This window comes from Anomaloglossus baeobatrachus, chromosome 6 (assembly GCF_048569485.1).
Source record: "Anomaloglossus baeobatrachus isolate aAnoBae1 chromosome 6, aAnoBae1.hap1, whole genome shotgun sequence".
In the NCBI taxonomy this organism is placed as follows: Eukaryota; Metazoa; Chordata; class Amphibia; order Anura; family Aromobatidae; genus Anomaloglossus; species Anomaloglossus baeobatrachus.
This window is the reverse complement of record NC_134358.1, coordinates 581124601-581145729: the sequence shown is the minus strand read 5'-3', so window position 1 is coordinate 581145729 and position 21129 is coordinate 581124601. Positions and strand designations below refer to the sequence as shown.

Genomic DNA, 21129 nt, shown 5'->3' with positions numbered 1-21129 from the left:
CCCCTGGTGTCACCCGCCAGTTAGGTCACCCCCCTGGTGTCACCCGCCAGTTAGGTCGCCCCCCTGGTGTCACCCGCCAGTTAGGTCGCCCTCCTGGTGTCACCCGCCAGTTAGGTCGCCCCTCTGGTGTCACCCGCCAGTTAGGTCGCCCCCCTGGTGTCACCCGCCAGTTAGGTCGCCCCCCCTGGTGTCACACGTGAGTAGCCTCACAGTCTGTAATATCTATTAGAAATTGTGGCACCTGACATGTATTCCTCACTTATTTATTTATTCCCCAATCCTCACCTGCTGCCGCCCCAATCCTCACTTATTTATTTATTCCCCAATCCTCGCCTGCTGCCGCCCCGATCCTCGCCTGCTGCCGCCCCGATCCTCGCCTGCTGCCGCCCCGATCCTCGCCTGCTGCCTCCCCGATCCTCGCCTGCTGCCCCCCCGATCCTCACCTGCTGCCGCCCCAATCCTCACCTGCTGCCGCCCCAATCCTCACCTGCTGCCGCCCCAATCCTCACCTGCTGCCGCCCCAATCCTCACCTGCTGCCGCCCCAATCCTCACCTGCTGCCGCCCCAATCCTCGCCTGTTGCCGCCCCAATCCTCGCCTGCTGCCGCCCCAATCCTCGCCTGCTGCCGCCCCAATCCTCACCTGCTGCCGCCCCAATCCTCACCTGCTGCCGCCCCAATCCTCGCCTGCTGCCGCCCTGCTCGGTGTCATGTAGGAGCTTCTCCCGTCCATCTACAGCAATGTCGGTGTATGTGGAAGAACACACTGAACACTGATTGCTGTTTTGCCGACATACTCGCTGTACTGGAGTTTTGTATTTTATTGGATAAAAGAATTTCTATAAGAAGACATTGGCGCGCCGTCTCATCTCCATCCTCCGTCTGTCACACATTTAAACGGGAACCTATTGTGTAAAATAAAATGCTACTAACCTGCAGATGAACCCTAGATCTGCAATTTAAAGAAAACCTATGATGTAAATAAATACCATTAACAATGGCCATACTCCCTGGTGGTCTTTTGCCGCGCTCTGCCCGCCCACACAGAGGGCCGCGCTCTGCCCGCCCACACAGAGGGCCGCGCTCTGCCCGCCCACTCAAAGTAATAATAGTAAGAAATAAAAAGACTTGCTTTTTATATTTCGGACGACTTGCTGGATCACCCAGAGGAAAAATATGCAGTCATATTGAACTAGCAACCAAAAAGAAAGCATCCATCTCCACCAATCCTGTAAGAGAGCTGAGGGGATAAAAGGGCATTACTCCGGTCATCAGATAATTATTCTACATGACCTCAGCCGAGATGGGTGATCACAGAGTTGCTTCAAGATTCGGGGTCATTCTACATGACCTTAGCTTTGGCGCTATGGTTCCAGCTGGAGGAGGACAGAACTGCTTCACTGTTCAGCCCAACTTAGTTAGGAGAACCAAGGTTGGGGCAAATTGGTCACCTGGCTACATATCTTGCTATGCTTGGTCAGTTTTTTAAGCTTGCCAATATCTCCTCTCAGTGGGTGAATGCCAAAAGTGGGTTGCTGCTGACTGGGATAGATGGCCCTGGAAGCCCCAAACGTTATGAAAATTCTAATCCCTGGTGGGCCCGTGGAAGGACGAGGCTCTGTCACTTGAAAATTCCCAGCAAGAACACAAGATGGTACAGTATGCTTTTGTCTGAATCAATAAAGTCTTACCAATGTGTGGTATTATCTGAGTAGTGTTCTGTCCAAGGGGAAAGAGGGCATTCAGTGGGATGAGCCCTGGTCCGAGTGGTCTTTATGATAGCTGACGAGAGCACCCACTGACCTCATGTCTCCACAACAATGTCCATCAGAACCCGTGATCGGACCTCTCTCTAGAGACTCGATATTCATCTATCATCAGGACTAGTGATTGGAACTCCCTTAGAACACAACGTCATCTATCATCAAGACCAGTAATCGGACCTCTCTCTAGAAACACAATGTCAAGCTATCATCGGGACCTCTCTTTGTCAAGCTAGGTATTGGGGAATACTGGGCAAAAAACGAAAAGGGAGGGGAGGAGAGAGGGGAACCCTGTCTCAAGGAAATGGGAAGACTGTGACCCCTGATAAAACTTTTCGTTGGCCCTTGGGTGACATCCCTAGATTGGTTCCGCACCACTGTGCTGAGCAGAGTAGCTAGACCCTGGCTGACCCTGAAATGGACCCTAGGAACTGACCGAACGGGATGAGCACTAGTCAACCCCAATAAGTGCTAAAGAACACACAGAGAAAACAACAGGTGAATGCCAACAAACAACTTCTATCCAGGATGACTTTGGGAGAAGTACAGCAACAAGCAACAAGGTGTCTCTAGGTCATTCCAAGCAAACTGCCTGCAACCTGGACAGCAAACGAGTAACTATCACCAGCAAACAACCAAGGGAAAATCCAGGTGTACATGGGCACAGGGAGTGGGGATAAAAATAAGCAGCTGAATTACCAATGTGTCTGCTGGGTCCTAAAGAGGAAAGAGTTAACCCTGACAGAGAAGATACATAGAACTCAATTCACACCGGAGAAGACAGAATTAAATATCAAGGAGCAATTTGTGCAGCCAAACGCAGCGACCTTCTGCAGCCGGACTCAAGTTTGTCTGTCAACCATGACACACCCGTGACCAAGCCCCCCTTTTATCAGTGGTCTCCAGACACTCTAGATCAGGATTATCTGGATGGGAAGCGTGAAATGAGCGAACCAACCTTGTGGCCTTCACATCATATGCTGGGACCCACATCCTCTCCTCCGGTTGAGAATCAACAATCTTTGCTATTTGGAATTCCAAATTACCATCAAGCATGATTGGAGTCGGTGATCAGAGGGACGGCTCCACGAGAACATACTTCTAGTGATCTGTGGAACACATTGTGGATCTTAAGAGTCTGCGATAACTCCAGGCGAAATGCTAATGGGTTATGGATGGTGATTATCTTATAGGAACCAATAAACCTGGACCCCAGCTTCCAGGAAGAAACTTTCAATTTAATATTCCTGGTAGACACCCACAAAATCAGTCACACTCAGGTCCGGACCTGACGAGCGGTTTTTGTCAGCCATAAATTTGTATCTGTCTCCCATGAGCGTCAAATTACTCTGAACCTTTTCCCATACAGAAGAGAGTGATGAGGGAAAACGCTCCTCCTCAGGAACTCCTGAAGCCCCTCTACCACTAAAGGTACCAAATTGGGAATGAAAACCGGATACACCAAAGAATGGTGACTTGCCGGTAGACTCCCATGTGATGATTGGTAATAGCAAATTCGGCCAACGGTAAGTAAGATGCCCAATCCTCCTGGTTCTCAGAGTCAAAAATATTCCAAGATAAGTTTCCAAATTTTGATGTACACGTTCGGTCTGATTATTCAACTGAGTGAGGAAAGCAGAAGAGAAACTGCACCCCAAGATTTGCAGAAAATGCTTTCCAAAATTTGGAAACAAACTGGGCTCCCCAATCTGAGATTATTATTATTATTATTATTATTATTAATCACATCATATCAAAAGGAACCACTTGAAGCTTCACAATCTCGCTGATGAACACCTGAGCCAGAGTCATTGTGAAGTTCCGGTAACGCGATTAAATGCGTCATCTTCCTGAACATATCCACAACCACTAAGACCACAGTTTTACCTGCAGAGAAAGGTAGGTCAGTAAAGAAATCCATGGCCACCCTTCCAACACTCTTACACCCCTCCAATCTATCCTGAACTCTGCAGCCCGCTTAATCCATCTCTCCCCTCGCTACTCCCCAGCCTTGCCACTCTGCCAATCCCTTCACTGGCTTCCCATCGCCCAAAGACTCCAGTTCAAAACACTAACCATGATCTACAAAGCCATCCACAACCTGTCTCCTCCCTACATCTGTGACCTAGTCTCCCGGTACCTACCCGCACGCAACCTCAGATCCTCACAAGATCTCCTTCTCTACTCCTCTCTTATCTCCTCTTCCCACAATCGTGTACAAGATTTCTCCCGTGCCTCCACCATACTCTGGAACGCTCTACCTCAGCACATCAGACTCTCCACTACCGTGGAAAGCTTCAAGAGGAACCTCAAGACCCACCTCTTCCAACAAGCCTACAACCAAAATAGCCCTCAGTCCAGCACAGCACTGTGCAACCAGCTCTGTCCTCACCTATTGTACCATCACCCATTCCCTGTAGACTGTGAGCCCTCGCGGGCAGGGTCCTCTCTCCTCCTGTAGACTGTGAGCCCTCACGGGCAGGGTCCTCTCTACTCCTGTTGACTGTGAGCCCTCGCGGACAGGGTCCTCTCTCCTCCTGTAGACTGTGAGCCCTCGCGGACAGGGTCCTCTCTCCTCCTGTAGACTGTGAGCCCTCGCGGACAGGGTCCTCTCTCCTCCTGTAGACTGTGAGCCCTCGCGGACAGGGTCCTCTCTCCTCCTGTAGACAGTGAGCCCTCGCGGGCAGGGTCCTCTCTCCTCCTGTAGACTGTGAGCCCTCGCGGGCAGGGTCCTCTCTCCTCCTGTAGACTGTGAGCCCTTGCGGACAGGGTCCTCTCTCCTCCTATACCAGTCTGCTTTGTTAATGATTCTTGTACTAGTTTTTATGTATACCCTTTTTCGCTTGTAAAGCGCCATGGAATGAATGACGCTATATTAATAAATAAAATAATAATAATAATAATAATAATAAACGAGTCCATGGTCTACTAGGGACAGCCAAAGGTACAAGACATCCAGAAGGACGAGTATTCATCACCTTGGAACATGCACAAGTACTGCACGTAGACAGTCAAAGAAATCCTAATGCAACCTCAGCCACCAAAAACGACGAGAGAGGAGGTCCAAGACTGGTTTACTACCTGGACGACCAGTAAGTGGGATATTGTGATTTTCCCTAATTATTTTATGGCGCAAATTAAGTAGCAGAAATAACTTCACCTAATGGCTTTTCATCTTACAATGCCTATCAAACATTTCCATAAGAAGAGATAAGTACCACCCCTTACGTTACGGACCTTTTGTCATTTACTCTATACCTGCTACTTGTTTGGTATTTGCACTAATCAGGCACTTGCAGTTTTCTGTGCAGGGCTATATGGGGAGACACAGGGACCGATGACGGTGGGCACCATATTGTATCTAGGGTGCGACCTCCGGTGCAGGACATGGGAGAAGAATCATAAGGGCGAGTAGTCTCCTCTTCTGTGCAGGGCTATATGGGGAGACACAGGGACAGATGACGGTGGGCACCATATTGTATCTAGGGTGCGACCTCCGGTGCAGGACATGGGAGGACAATCATAAAGGCGAGTAGTCTCCTTTCTGTGCAGGGCTATATGGGGAGACACAGGGACAGAGGACGGTGGGCACCATATTGTATCTAGGGTGCGACCTCCGGTGCAGGACACGGGAGGAGAATCATAAAGGCGAGTAGTCTCCTCTTCTGTGCAGGGCTATATGGGGAGACACAGGGACAGATGACGGTGGGCACCATATTGTATCTAGTGTCCCACCTCCGGTGCAGGACACGGGAGGAGAATCATAAGGGCGAGTAGTCTCCTCTTCTGTGCAGGGCTATATGGGGAGACACAGGGACAGATGACGGTGGGCACCATATTGTATCTAGGGTGCGACCTCCGGTGCAGGACACGGGAGGAGAATCATAAGGGCGAGTAGTCTCCTTTCTGTGCAGGGCTATATGGGGAGACACAGGGACAGATGACGGTGAGCACCATATTGCATCTAGGGTCCCACCTCCGCTGCAGGACACGGGAGGAGAATCATAAGGGCGAGTAGTCTCCTCTTCTGTGCAGGGCTATATGGGGAGACACAGGGATAGATGACGGTGGGCACCATATTGTATCTAGGGTCCCACCTCCGGTGAAGGACACGGGAGGAGAATCATAAGGGCGAGTAGTCTCCTCTTCTGTGCAGGGCTATATGGGGAGACACAGGGACCGATGACGGTGGGCACCATATTGTATCTAGGGTCCGACCTCCGCTGCAGGACACGGGAGGAGAATCATAAGGGCGAGTAGTCTCCTCTTCTGTGCAGGGATATATGGGGAGACACAGGGACCGATGACGGTGGGCACCATATTGTATCTAGGGTCCAACCTCCGGTGCAGGACACGGGAGGAAAATCATAAGGGCGAGTAGTCTCCTCTTCTGTGCAGGGCTATATGGGGAGACACAGGGACAGATGACGGTGGGCACCATATTGTATCTAGGGTCCCACCTCCGGTGCAGGACACGGGAGGAGAATCATAAGGGCGAGTAGTCTCCTCTTCTGTGCAGGGCTATATGGGGAGACACAGGGACCGATGACGGTGGGCACCATATTGTATCTAGGGTGTGACCTCCGGTGCAGGACACGGGAGGAGAATCATAAGGGCGAGTAGTCTCCTTTCTGTGCAGGGCTATATGGGGAGACACAGGGACAGATGACGGTGGGCACCATATTGTATCTAGGGTGTGACCTCCGGTGCAGGACATGGGAGGAGAATCATAAGGGCGAGTAGTCTCCTTTCTGTGCAGGGCTATATGGGGAGACACAGGGACCGAGGACGGTGGGCACCATATTGTATCTAGGGTGTGACCTCCGGTGCAGGACATGGGAGGAGAATCATAAGGGCGAGTAGTCTCCTCTTCTGTGCAGGGCTATATGGGGAGACACAGGGACAGATGACGGTGGGCACCATATTGTATCTAGGGTCCCACCTCCGGTGCAGGACACGGGAGGAGAATCATAAGGGCGAGTAGTCTCCTCTTCTGTGCAGGGCTATATGGGGAGACACAGGGACCGATGACGGTGGGCACCATATTGTATCTAGGGTGTGACCTCCGGTGCAGGACACGGGAGGAGAATCATAAGGGCGAGTAGTCTCCTTTCTGTGCAGGGCTATATGGGGAGACACAGGGACAGATGACGGTGGGCACCATATTGTATCTAGGGTGTGACCTCCGGTGCAGGACATGGGAGGAGAATCATAAGGGCGAGTAGTCTCCTTTCTGTGCAGGGCTATATGGGGAGACACAGGGACCGAGGACGGTGGGCACCATATTGTATCTAGGGTGTGACCTCCGGTGCAGGACATGGGAGGAGAATCATAAGGGCGAGTAGTCTCCTCTTCTGTGCAGGGCTATATGGGGAGACACAGGGACAGATGACGGTGGGCACCATATTGTATCTAGGGTGTGACCTCCGGTGCAGGACACGGGAGGAGAATCATAAGGGTGAGTAGTCTCCTCTTCTGTGCAGGGCTATATGGGGAGACACAGGGACAGAGGACGGTGGGCACCATATTGTATCTAGGGTGCGACCTCCGGTGCAGGACACGGGAGGAGAATCATAAGGCCGAGTAGTCTCCTCTTCTGTGCAGGGCTATATGGGGAGACACAGGGACCGATGACGGTGGGCACCATATTGTATCTAGGGTCCCACCTCCGGTGCAGGACACGGGAGGAGAATCATAAGGGCGAGTAGTCTCCTCTTCTGTGCAGGGCTATATCGGGAAACACAGGGACAGAGGACGGTGGGCACCATATTGTATCTAGGGTCCCACCTCCGCTGCAGGACACGGGAGGAGAATCATAAGGGCGAGTAGTCTCCTCTTCTGTGCAGAGCTATATGGGGAGACACAGGGATAGATGACGGTGGGCACCATATTGTATCTAGGGTCCCACCTCTGCTGCAGGACACGGGAGGAGAATCATAAGGGCGAGTAGTCTCCTCTTCTGTGCAGAGCTATATGGGGAGACACAGGGACCGATGACGGTGAGCACCATATTGCATCTAGGGTGTGACCTCCGCTGCAGGACACGGGAGGAGAATCATAAGGGCGAGTAGTCTCCTCTTCTGTGCAGGGCTATATGGGGAGACACAGGGACAGATGACGGTGAGCACCATATTGCATCTAGGGTGTGACCTCCGCTGCAGGACACGGGAGGAGAATCATAAGGGCGAGTAGTCTCCTCTTCTGTGCAGGGCTATATGGGGAGACACAGGGACAGATGACGGTGGGCACCATATTGCATCTAGGGTCCCACCTCCGCTGCAGGACACGGGAGGAGAATCATAAGGGCGAGTAGTCTCCTCTTCTGTGCAGGGCTATATGGGGAGACACAGGGACAGATGACGGTGGGCACCATATTGTATCTAGGGTCCCACCTCCGCTGCAGGACACGGGAGGAGAATCATAAGGGCGAGTAGTCTCCTCTTCTGTGCAGGGCTATATGGGGAGACACAGGGACAGATGACGGTGGGCACCATATTGCATCTAGGGTCCCACCTCCGCTGCAGGACACGGGAGGAGAATCATAAGGGCGAGTAGTCTCCTCTTCTGTGCAGGGCTATATGGGGAGACACAGGGACAGATGACGGTGGGCACCATATTGTATCTAGGGTGCGACCTCCGGTGCAGGACACGGGAGGAGAATCATAAGGGCGAGTAGTCTCCTCTTCTGTGCAGGGCTATATGGGGAGACACAGGGACAGATGACGGTGGGCACCATATTGTATCTAGGGTGCGACCTCCGGTGCAGGACACGGGAGGAGAATCATAAGGGCGAGTAGTCTCCTCTTCTGTACAGGGCTATATGGGGAGACACAGGGACCGATGACGGTGGGCACCATATTGTATCTAGGGTCCGACCTCCGGTGCAGGACACGGGAGGAGAATCATAAGGGCGAGTAGTCTCCTTTCTGTGCACGCAGTGAGCGGCAGCACGTACTGGGGTTATTTTATTAATAAAGCATATGGTTTTTCATGCATAACTGTTTCTGTAAATCAAATTGTATTCCATTTTTACATAACAAGTTTACAGTATAGGTAATGAATATTCACAACATATTAAAGACAGGGACTGTGGTAAAAAGTATAAGAAAATCAACACTAATGTCTTCTTGAGCTACTGACCCTGATACAGACCAAATCAGTTATTTAACCCATCTCAGTCCAAGTTATCTGGAATAATACTATGTATATATGCCAAGTAAGCAAAACAACCGACAGTGGGAGAGAAGAGGTAGAAAAGAATTAGACAGAGTGACGACAGGGAAAGGATGACACAACGAAGAGTGGAAAGAAGAAAAGGAAGAGTAGGAGGAAAGGAGAAGTAGTTCCCGTCTGGACCGCCCCAGCCCAATTACCAACACATTGTTTTGGATGACGATCATGTAGCATCTCATAAGGCCTTCATGTGTTTTGAAGCCAGGGGGTTAGTTCCTGAGATGCCCTAAACAGAATCCAAGGTGTCTACAGTCTAATTGCCTTCTCTGTTGAGTCCGTTGCCTGAACAATCAGTTCCTCCACCCGGAATATAACATTAAGCTCAGGAATCAATTCCGCGCGTGAAGGCACCCCCGACTGTTTCCAGTACCTGGGAATCAAGGTCCTTGCCCCTGTCAAAAAGTATCTCAGTAGGCCTCTTTTATAGCTAGATATAGAAATATTGCAAAGACTCAGAAAAGTCAATTGTGGTGTTGGCCAGAATTTGGTAGATGACAGTTTTTTTAAGCAGGGCAAATACATCAGTCCAGAAGCGGCTAATGGGTGGGCAAAACCACCAGATATGTAAGTAGGATCTGTGATCCCTCGTGCAACTCCAACAAGTATCAGAAACAGAGGGAAACATAGAATGATCGCTCGAGGAGCATCGGTACCATCTGGAAATAGTCTTGTAGCCCCTCTCCGGCGACACTACATGTAGTGAGGACTTATGAGTGAAGGAGTATTTTCAAACACTCCTCAGGTGCAAAGGTTCTGCCCAAGTCTTTCCGATTTTAGGATAAATGAGGGATCACGATCCGAATTGAGTGTATCGGATTGAAACAGCTTATATAGCAAGGAAACCGTATGTACCGGGGAATCCCTCGCCACAGTTTCAAATGGGTTCAGTGATCTATAAATGTTTGTGGGGAAAGAGATTTGAAAAAAACTCTTCAACTGCTCGTAGCAGAGCCAAGCGTCAGCGGGAATAATGTTGTTGGGAAGGAGTGTAGGGGTTTAATACCCACACAAGAGAAATTATTTATTATTGGTGCCGAGTCTCGTTTTATTGAGAAAGGTGTATTTAGATAGACCTGCCGGAAATGAAGGGTTATCATGAAGGGGCATGAGCGGGCCAGGGATAGTGGAGATGCCTAAGAGCGGGTAAGCCTTCTTGATGGAGAGAACCAAATTCTTAGCAAGAAACCGTAACATATTAGTATTCAGTGAAGATTCGCTGACCAGAGGGCTATGATTAGTCCGCAACAACTCCACCTCGACCCACCGTTTGGGTGCTCTATGGTGGTACAGATCAAGGAGGCAAGTCCCCAAAGAGGCATAATTGTGCAATACGAAGACTGAAAGACTAGTCCTCAAAGTGATCTTGGGTTTACTTAGTGTGCTGTATGATATTCGGGGGCATTTGTGGGACCAAAAAAATTTGGCTAAGGCTGATTTTAGTGGGGAGAAAAAAAAAAGGCAGGTAGCAGGATGGGTATTGCCTGGAAAAAGTATAACAGACGGGGTAAAATATCCATCTTTATTGTATTGATCCTTCCAGACCAGGATAGGGGATTTTGATCCATCAGTGGAGATCCAGTTCCACCTTCCCCACGATTTTAAGAAAGTTGGCCCCATATAGGGAGGCAATATCTGCCGTCAACTCGATACCAAGATACGACAACGATTCCTCCTGCCATCAGAAAGGGAAAGAAGCACAGAGCGGCTAGATCAATGTTGGTGGGCAAGATATATTAAGGGCCTCCGACTAGTGTGTGTTTATTTTGAAGTTACTTATTGATCCAAGTCTATGGAGCTTGTGCATAATGTTCAGTAAGCTCGTTATCGGGCTTCTTATTAAAATCAGTAGGTGGTCTGCGAAAAGATCCAAGTATCCTCGCTGTATGGGGCTGGGATCCCCTTGATTGAGACATTATTTCTTATTGCTACTGCAAGATGTTCCATGGTCACAACATATAGGAGGGGAGACAACGGGCACCCCTGACGGGTACCATTCTTAATGTCAAAAGGATGAGAAGTACCTCTGTTAACCTTGACCTGAGCCGTGGGGGCTCAGTATAGGGCTGAGATTCTGTGTAACATAGTCCTCTGAAAACTCGCCATCTCCAGGGCCTGAAACATGAAATCTCAGTGCACCCTGTCAAAGGCTTTTTCCACATCAAAATAGGGTGACCGCAAAAAAATCGATGTCGGAATTTTGTCCGTCTGGACCCCACAAAACGATTCCCCTTTCCAGATATTGAGATAGCCAAAATTTGAGCTCGATCAAACGACGTTAACCCGTGCCGCTCGTCGCTCAAAAAGCTGACATATGGAGCCATAACTCCAGAACGGTAAATAATAAAAACACGCTTAATATCTCAAAAGAAAGCGAATGTTGTTCTTCCCAATTTATATTTTATACATAATTGTTGTTATTTTAAGTCAAACTGAGTTACAACAGCTTTTAGCCCCAAGAACGTGACCTGGTACCACTAGGAGCAGACTTCATATATTTTGTTATTAAGTGATAAATTTTGGGTGTTTTTTGGTATATTTTTGAGTTTAAAGTTGAAATATAACAAAAAAAAACAAGTAATACTGATAAGTCTAATGACATTTTTTATTTTAAAATATAAAGAGGTATATAAAATACATACAAACCAGACACAGAAAAGCTCCAGACGTAGCCCCTACATGAGCGGATAATTCACATCGTTATCTCATCTATTCTAGAGCGTTTGTTAGTTTCTGAAGCGTCAGAATCTAATGCTCGGCATTTGCTGACGACTTGCAGGACATGTTGCTTTTGTTCTTCATCTTTTGTCAGAAGGTCGGTAAAGTCGGTTATTAATTTAACCCCGCGCTCAGCCATATCAGTAACTACTTTTAGTGTTTTGACAATTTTCAGTCCTTCTTGGGAGTCATTATTTTGAGGCCGGGTGTTTGGATTTTGTCTTAGGAAATTTGTTTTTATATTAAATCGGTCAAAGAATGTAAATGTTTCTTTGGTCAGTAAATTTACCAATCCTCCATCAACGACCTCTTAATTTTTCTTTCCTCACTTTTGGATTTGCAGCCCTCGCGTGCTCGGATCTGTGCTACTGAGCCATTTATTAGCCATTAAGAACTTCTCATCGTCTGTAATGGTGGGATCAAAAACGATAATCCCACAACTCTGCATTCAAACACCACAAATGGTTGGAAAATGTGGTCAGGGCTATGTCTGCAACGTCGTTGTCACATTCTTCATAGTCTAACAGACGATGCAAAATACCGAAATCTTGCTTTGGTGCAAGATGAGCTTCTGGAGCATTGAACCAAGCTTTACAATAAATTGTAACTAGGAAAACAGAAATGGCAGCACACAACTTTCTTCTTCTTTAGACATCTTACATTGACGAGGAAAAATGAACATTTTTAAGCAGTAAATAGCCTTTGTACACCTGATGTGAATGCCATTTCAGAGTCCAATAGGTAAATAACAGTTAACTAGAAAATCGAAACAAAACATATTACAAACTTTAATTTCAATAAAATATTTTCAAATATCTTTGAAAATAATACTATAATAGCTATAAACACAATAACACACACACTTGGAAAATTTAAAAAAAAAAAAAAGGGTAAAATCTCTTCCCTGGATAATTGTTCGATCTAACCAGCTCCAAGGCACTTTAGAAACTAAACTGAATAAATAAAAGGTGGGTTGTACGCTGAAGTAAAGTCCCCCTCCCTAAAATAGACATTACATGCACCCTGTGTGGAACATATACATTGTGAAGAACAACATTCGCTTTCTTTTGAGATATTAAGCGTGTTTTTATTATTTACCGGTCTGGAGTTATGGCTCCATATGTCAGCTTTTTTGTCCAAAAATTTGGATTTTTTCAAACTTTCAGCGACGAGCGGCAAGGGTTAACGTTTGATCGAGCTCAAATTTTGGCTTTCTCAAAATCTGGAAAGGGGAATCGTTTTGTGGGGTCCAGACGGACAAAATTCCGACATTTCCCCCCCCCCTATGAGATCCGGTCACCCTAATGGACAGGATGCACATGGGTATCCCAGCTCCCCTCACCCAATCAGGGATATGCTTCGTATATTGTCTATTGATTCTCGCACTAGAACGAACCCTACGTTGTCATGTTTTATTAGCTGGGAAGGAGAGGTCTCAATCTATTCTAAGTAAGTTTGGCGTACATTTTAATGTCAATGTGGATCAATGAAATTGGCCTGTAGCTGCCGCGCAGGGATGGATTCATACCCGGTTTGGGGGGAACTGTTGGAAAAAGTGCGCCTTTGGATATGTGATTACATACAAAAACATGGGGCTCAGTTGATCTCTAAACCGTTTGAAAAAGGCTGCCATGATCCCATCCGGCCATGGGCTTTTCCCAGATTTTAGGTCTTTTATAACGTCACCTGTCTAATGAGAAATCTTCCTCTACTTCCGCCAAAGATTCAGGTGACAACTATAACTGTGATACACTATCCCATGTATCTAGACCATGTATATCCTCCAACATCTCCTCCTCCAGATCTGGGCACAGAGCAGAGACGACCACCCCTTGTGCAGAATAGATCCTGGGTTCACATGATCACTACCACCAGGGAAGCTGCGGGGTAATGCATCGGTCTTGATGATTATAACCCCTGAACGGTAAGTGACAGTAAAGTTGAACCTGGTAAAGAATAAACACCATCTAGCCTGCCTGGGATTGACACGCGTGATAGACTCGAGATACGACAGGGTTATATGGTTGGTGGTCACTGTAATGGGATGAAATGCCCCCTCCAGCCAATGGCACCATTACTGGAAAGCCAACATAATCGTCAAGCGTTCTCTATTGACAAAATCATAGTTTACTCTCGGCTGAAGACAATTTATTGGAAACAAATGCGCATGGACGCTATTTACCAGGAGACAGACCTTATGACAACACAGCCCCCACCCCCACCTCAGATGCATCAAACTCTGCGATAACAGGCTGTGAAACGTCTGGCTGACAATATAGGTGCTGTCCAAAAACATCTTTTTAAGGCCTCTTTCACACGTCAGTGATTCTGATACGTATGTGACAGTTTTTATATGTACCAGAATCACGGATATACGCAGACCCATTAAAATCAATGGGTCTGCGCACACATCAGTGATTTTTCACTGATCGTGTTTCCGTGCGGCGTACACACGTGTTCGTGATTTCTGCACGGAGACATGTCCATTATTTTCTGGCATCACTGATGTCCCACAGACCACACTATGGTGTGATCTGTGAAACATGTACCAGAAAAACACATACATTGAAAATAAAAAGCTTTTTAAACTCACCTTCTCCAGGGCTGCTGTCTCCGGCTGTTGCTCTCTCCTGCTTCCAGGCCGGCTAATTATTGTAATAAATAGGCATTTATTCACTGCACAGCCAACCCGGAAGTAGCTGCAGCGGTGAGACACACAGCGGCCGGACAGCATCCGGGAGACTTCAGCACCACGGACAGCAGGAGCGGGGACAGGTGAGTTTATCTCCATGTGCTATCACGGATCGAACATGGAGAACACACGTGTGCCGAGAATCACGGCACACGGAGGGACATATGCGTTTTTAACATGTCAGTGAAAAAAGTCTGTTTTTCATTCACGTGTGAAACATGCCTAAAAGAGGAGAAAGCCTGCTGGGCAGAGCCCGATCATTTACAGGAATCCCACCCTTTTTTGCAGGTCAGTGAAAGGTTCCACAATTATCGAATAATTTAGAATACATTTCTGGTAAAAATTGGTAAATCCTAGAAAGCACGGCTATAACACTTTCAGGTTTTCTGGACGATCCCAGGCAAGTACAGCACGGATCTTCTCAGGATCCATCCGAAATCCTGAACACAATAACAGGGGTCCCAGAAATTGCCCCCCTTGAACAGTGAAACACACTTCTACAGTTTGGCATACAGGTATCTCATAAATGAAAACAGATATTACAGATTTTATCTGATGTGTCCCCGTATCGGGAGAGTGGATCTAGATATCGCACAAATAAACCACCACAAACCTGCCACCAAATGCTGAAAAATATCATTCACAAAATGTGGGAAGACGGCGGGGACATTAGTGAGACCGGACGGCGTGACCAGACCTTCACAATGTCCCTCAGGTGTATGGAAAGACGGCTTCCATTCATCTTCTCTGATTCTTACCAGATTGTAGCCCCCCCTTACCTCCATCTTGGAGAACCATTCAGGTCTCACAACCTGGCTGAATAAATCCGGAATTAGAGGAAGAGGATAAGGGTCTCGGACAGTGATCGGATTCAATTCCCGAAAATCCTAAAAAATGGGCGGAGACCCCAGGCTTTATTCTTAACGAAGAAGAACCCTGCCACCCCGGGTGAAGAAGAGGGTCTGATATGTCCTGTCTCCAGACTCAGCAATGTAACCCTTCATGGCCTGTCTGTGTGGACCAGAAAGATTATACAGTCTGGCCTTGTGAAGTTTTGCTCCAGAAAGCAGATTAATGGGCCATTCATATACACAATGGGGAGGCAAATCCTGACACCCCCCCCCCCCCCCCGCGAAAATACATACGCAAACACAGATAACAATGGCAGTAAAGCTGGGTTCACACATAGCGACAACGACGTCGCTGTTATGTCACCATTTTCTGTGACATAGCAGCGACCTTGTATGTCGCTGCTATGATCGCTGCTTAGCTGTCAAACACAGCGACGCAGCAGCGATCATAACGTCGCTACATGTGCAGGGAGCCGCACACACTGCTTAGCACTGGCTCCTTGCACTCCTAGCTACAGTACACATAGGGTTAATTACCCGATGTGTACTGCAGCTACATGTGCAGAGAGCAGGGAGCCGCACACACTGCTTAGCGCTGGCTCCTTGCACTCCTAGCTACAGTACACATAGGGTTAATTACCCGATGTGTACTGCAGCTACATGTGCAGAGAGCAGGGAGCCGCACACACTGCTTAGCGCTGGCTCCTTGCTCTCCTAGCTACAGTACACATACGGTTAATTACCCGATGTGTACTGCAGCTACATGTGCAGAGAGCAGGAGCCGCGCACACTGCTTAGCGCTGGCTCCTTGCTCTCCTAGCTACAGTACACATAGGGTTAATTACCCGATGTGTACTGCAGCTACATGTGCAGAGAGCAGGGAGCCGCACACACTGCTTAGCGCTGGCTCCTTGCTCTCCTAGCTACAGTACACATAGGGTTAATTACCCGATGTGTACTGCAGCTACATGTGCAGAGAGCAGGGAGCCACACACACTGCTTAGCGCTGGCTCCCTGCACTCCTAGCTACAGTACACATGGGGTTAATTAACCCGATGTGTACTGCAGCTACATGTGCAGAGAGCAGGAGCCGCGCACACTGCTTAGCACTGGCTCCCTGCACTCCTAGCTACAGTACACATAGGGTTAATTACCCGATGTGTACTGCAGCTACATGTGCAGAGAGCAGGAAGCCGCACACACTGCTTAGCGCTGGCTCCCTGCACTCCTAGCTACAGTACACATAGGGTTAATTACCCGATGTGTACTGCAGCTACATGTGCAGAGAGCAGGAGCCGCGCACACTGCTTAGCGCTGGCTCCCTGCACTCCTAGCTACAGTACACATAGGGTTAATTACCCGATGTGTACTGCAGCTACATGTGCAGAGAGCAGGAGCCGCACACACTGCTTAGCGCTGGCTCCCTGCTCTCCTAGCTACAGTACACATAGGGTTAATTACCCGATGTGTACTGCAGCTACATGTGCAGAGAGCAGGAGCCGCGCACACTGCTTAGCGCTGGCTCCCTGCACTCCTAGCTACAGTACACATAGGGTTAATTACCCGATGTGTACTGCAGCTACATGTGCAGAGAGCAGGGAGCCGCACACACTGCTTAGCGCTGGCTCCCTGCACTCCTAGCTACAGTACACATAGGGTTAATTACCCGATGTGTACTGCAGCTACATGTGCAGAGAGCAGGGAGCTGCACACACTGCTTAGCGCTGGCTCCCTGCACTCCTAGCTACAGTACACATAGGGTTAAATTACCCGATGTGTCCTGCAGCTACATGTGCAGAGAGCAGGAGCCGCACACACTGCTTAGCGCTAGTTCCCTGTTTTCCTAGCTACAGTACACATGGGGTTAATTAACCCGATGTGTACTGCAGCTACATGTGCCGAGAGCAGGAGCTGGCACTGGCAGCGTGAGAGCAGCGGAGGCTGGTAACGAAGGTAAATATCGGGTAACCACCTTGGTTACCGGATGTTTACCCTGGTTACAGCTTACCGCAGCTGTCAGACGCCGGCTCCTGCTCCCTGGACATTCAGGATTGTTGCTCTCTCGCTGTCACACACAGCGATGTGCGCTTATCAGCGGGAGAGCAACAATAAAAAAAACGAACCAGGGCTGTGTGTAACGAGCAGCGATCTCACAGCAGGGGCCGCATGGCTGCTCAGTGTCACACACAGCGAGATCGCTAATGAGGTCACTGCTGCGTCACCAAAACCGTGACTCAGCAGCGATCTCGCTGTGTGTGAAGCACCCGGAATCAGAGGGAGAGGATAAGGGTCTCGGACGGTGATCTGATTACTGAAAATCAAAAAAGAGGGCGGTGAGCCCCGTCTTTCTTCTTAACGAAGAAGAACCCTGCCACCCCGGGTGAAGAGGAGGGTCTGACACGTGCCTTCTCCAGACTCTCAGCAATGTAACCCTTCATGGCCTGTGTCTGGACCAGAAAGGTTAGACAGTCTGGACTTGTGAAGTTTTGTTCCAGAAAGCAGATTAATGGGACAGTCATATACACAATGGGGAGGCAAATCCTGACACCCCCCCCCCCCCCCCCCGAATATACATCCTGAAACCCAGACAAAATGTCGGTAAGCAGTCCATAGAGACCGGAGAGAGAAGTGTTCAGACAATTATCAATACAACAGATTATCCACTCCACAATCTCCCTGCATTGCCAATCCACTACCGGATTATGCTTCACCCACCAGGGTAGACCCAGTACAATGTGAGTGGGAAGACCCTCCAGGACATAGCAAGAGATTACTCCATAATGCAGAGGTCCTACCCTCAGTGTTACACCATGTACCATCTGTGCCAGGCATCCCTGAGCAAGCGGAGCCGAGTCCATGGCGTAGATGGAGATGGGGTTAGCCTCATACTGCAGGGTCCTACCCTCAGTGTTACACCATGTACCATCTGTGCCAGGCATCCCTGAGCAAGCGGAGCCGAGTCCATGGCGTAGATGGAGATGGGGTTAGCCTCATACTGCAGGGTCCTACCCTCAGTGTTACACCATGTACCATCTGTGCCAGGCATCCCTGAGCAAGCGGAGCTGAGACAATGGCGTAGATGGAGATGGGGTTAGCCTCATAATGCAGGGTCCTACCCTCAGTGTTACACCATGTACCATCTGTGCCAGGCATCCCCGAGCAAGCGGAGCTGAGACAATGGCGTAGATGGAGATGGGGTTAGCCTCATACTGCAGGGTCCTACCCTCAGTGTTACACCATGTACCATCTGTGCCAGGCATCCCCGAGCAAGCGGAGCTGAGACAATGGCGTAGATGGAGATGGGGTTAGCCTCATAATGCAGGGTCCTACCCTCAGTGTTACACCATGTACCATCTGTGCCAGGCATCCCTGAGTAAGTGGAGCTGAGACAATGGCATAGATGGAGATGGGGTTAGCCTCATAATGCAGGGTCCTACCCTCAGTGTTACACCATGTACCATCTGTGCCAGGCATCCCTGAGCAAGCGGAGCTGAGACAATGGCGTAGATGGAGATGGGGTTAGCCTCATACTGCAGGGTCCTACCCTCAGTGTTACACCATGTACCATCTGTGCCAGGCATCCCTGAGCAAGCGGAGCCGAGTCCATGGCGTAGATGGAGATGGGGTTAGCCTCATACTGCAGGGTCCTACCCTCAGTGTTACACCATGTACCATCTGTGCCAGGCATCCCTGAGCAAGCGGAGCTGAGACAATGGCGTAGATGGAGATGGGGTTAGCCTCATACTGCAGGGTCCTACCCTCAGTGTTACACCGTGCACCATCTGTGCCAGGCATCCCTGAGCAAGCAGTGCTGAGACAATGGCGTAGATGGAGATGGGGTTAGCCTCATACTGCAGGGTCCTACCCTCAGTGTTACACCATGTACCATCTGTGCCAGGCATCCCTGAGCAAGCGGAGCTGAGACAATGGCGTAGATGGAGATGGGGTTAGCCTCATACTGCAGGGTCCTACCCTCAGTGTTACACCATGTACCATCTGTGCCAGGCATCCCTGAGCAAGCGGAGCCGAGTCCATGGCGTAGATGGAGATGGGGTTAGCCTCATAATGCAGGGTCCTACCCTCAGTGTTACACCATGTACCATCTGTGCCAGGCATCCCTGAGCAAGCGGAGCTGAGACAATGGCGTAGATGGAGATGGGGTTAGCCTCATACTGCAGGGTCCTACCCTCAGTGTTACACCATGTACCATCTGTGCCAGGCATCCCTGAGCAAGCGGAGCCGAGTCCATGGCGTAGATGGAGATGGGGTTAGCCTCATACTGCAGGGTCCTACCCTCAGTGTTACACCATGCACCATCTGTGCCAGGCATCCCTGAGCAAGCGGAGCTGAGACAATGGCGTAGATGGAGATGGGGTTAGCCTCATACTGCAGGGTCCTACCCTCAGTGTTACACCATGTACCATCTGTGCCAGGCATCCCTGAGCAAGCGGAGCCGAGTCCATGGCGTAGATGGAGATGGGGTTAGCCTCATACTGCAGGGTCCTACCCTCAGTGTTACACCATGTACCATCTGTGCCAGGCATCCCTGAGCAAGCGGAGCTGAGACAATGGCGTAGATGGAGATGGGGTTAGCCTCATACTGCAGGGTCCTACCCTCAGTGTTACACCATGTACCATCTGTGCCAGGCATCCCTGAGCAAGCGGAGCCGAGTCCATGGCGTAGATGGAGATGGGGTTAGCCTCATACTGCAGGTAACGAACCAAATCAAAGGAAACACAGAGCTGGTTCTTCCGATAAAAGCAAACTGCTTTGCTTCATTCCATAGAATGCATGGTCACATATCGGGTAGGTGTTTCGACTCTTACGACGATAAAGACTCAGAAGCCTCACAAGACGTCGATGCCTACCCTGCACGTGACCATGTACTTTATGGATTGAAGCAAAGAAAGCAGTTTATTTTTATCGGAAGAACCAGCTGTTTCCTGGGATGTGGATCGGCAAAGCAGCCGTGACCGGTGAGTCTCAGCTGGATTTTCTTTCCACTTTAAATGGCAGACTACAGCACCATTGGGGGTGAGTGTGTACCCCCTCTCCGGAGGATACTGCGGGTAAGCAGGTATACAGAGCCTCCACCATGCCGACTCCCAGGCCTGCTCTCTAGCACCACTCTGCATGTAGAAGACAACAAACCCACCGACTGTCCACCCCACCCCACCAAGGGTAAGATGTTCTTCATCGTTAGGAACCAGATGGCAGACTACAGCACCATTGGGGGTGAGTGTGTACCCCCTCTCCGGAGGATACTGCGGGTAAGCAGGTATACAGAGCCTCCACCATGCCGACTCCCAGGCCTGCTCTCTAGCACCACTCTGCTGTTATAACAAACCCCCCCGACTGTCCACCCCACCCCACCAAGGGTAAGATGTTCTTCATCGTTAGGAACCAGATGGCAGACTACAGCACCATTGGGGGTGAGTGTGTACCCTCTCTCCGGAGGATACTGCGGGTAAGCAGGTATACAGAGCCTCCACCATGCCGACTCCCAGGCCTGCTCTCTAGCACCACTCTGCTGTTATAACAAACCCCCCCGACTGTCCACCCCACCCCACCAAGGGTAAGATGTTCTTCATCGTTAGGAACCAAATGGCAGACTACAGCACCATTGGGGGTGAGTGTGTACCCCCTCTCCGGAGGATACTGCGGGTAAGCAGGTATACAGAGCCTCCACCATGCTGACTCCCAGGCCTGCTCTCTAGCACCACTCTGCATGTAGAAGACAACAAACCCCCCGACTGTCCACCCCACCCCACCAAGGGTAAGATGTTCTTCATCGTTAGGAACCAAATGGCAGACTCCAATAAATAGACCTATTTTTCCACAAAAGAAACCAACTCCTTATTTCCAGCACAGTTCAG

The 21129-nt window shown here is 49.5% G+C and overlaps 1 protein-coding gene across 6 annotated transcripts in view; it reads left to right on the top strand.

The window, feature by feature from the left end:
• Positions 1 to 21129, top strand: part of LOC142243730 (uncharacterized) — a 1240762-nt gene that overhangs the window by 549756 nt on the left and 669877 nt on the right. The gene's annotated exons all lie outside the window — the stretch shown is intronic.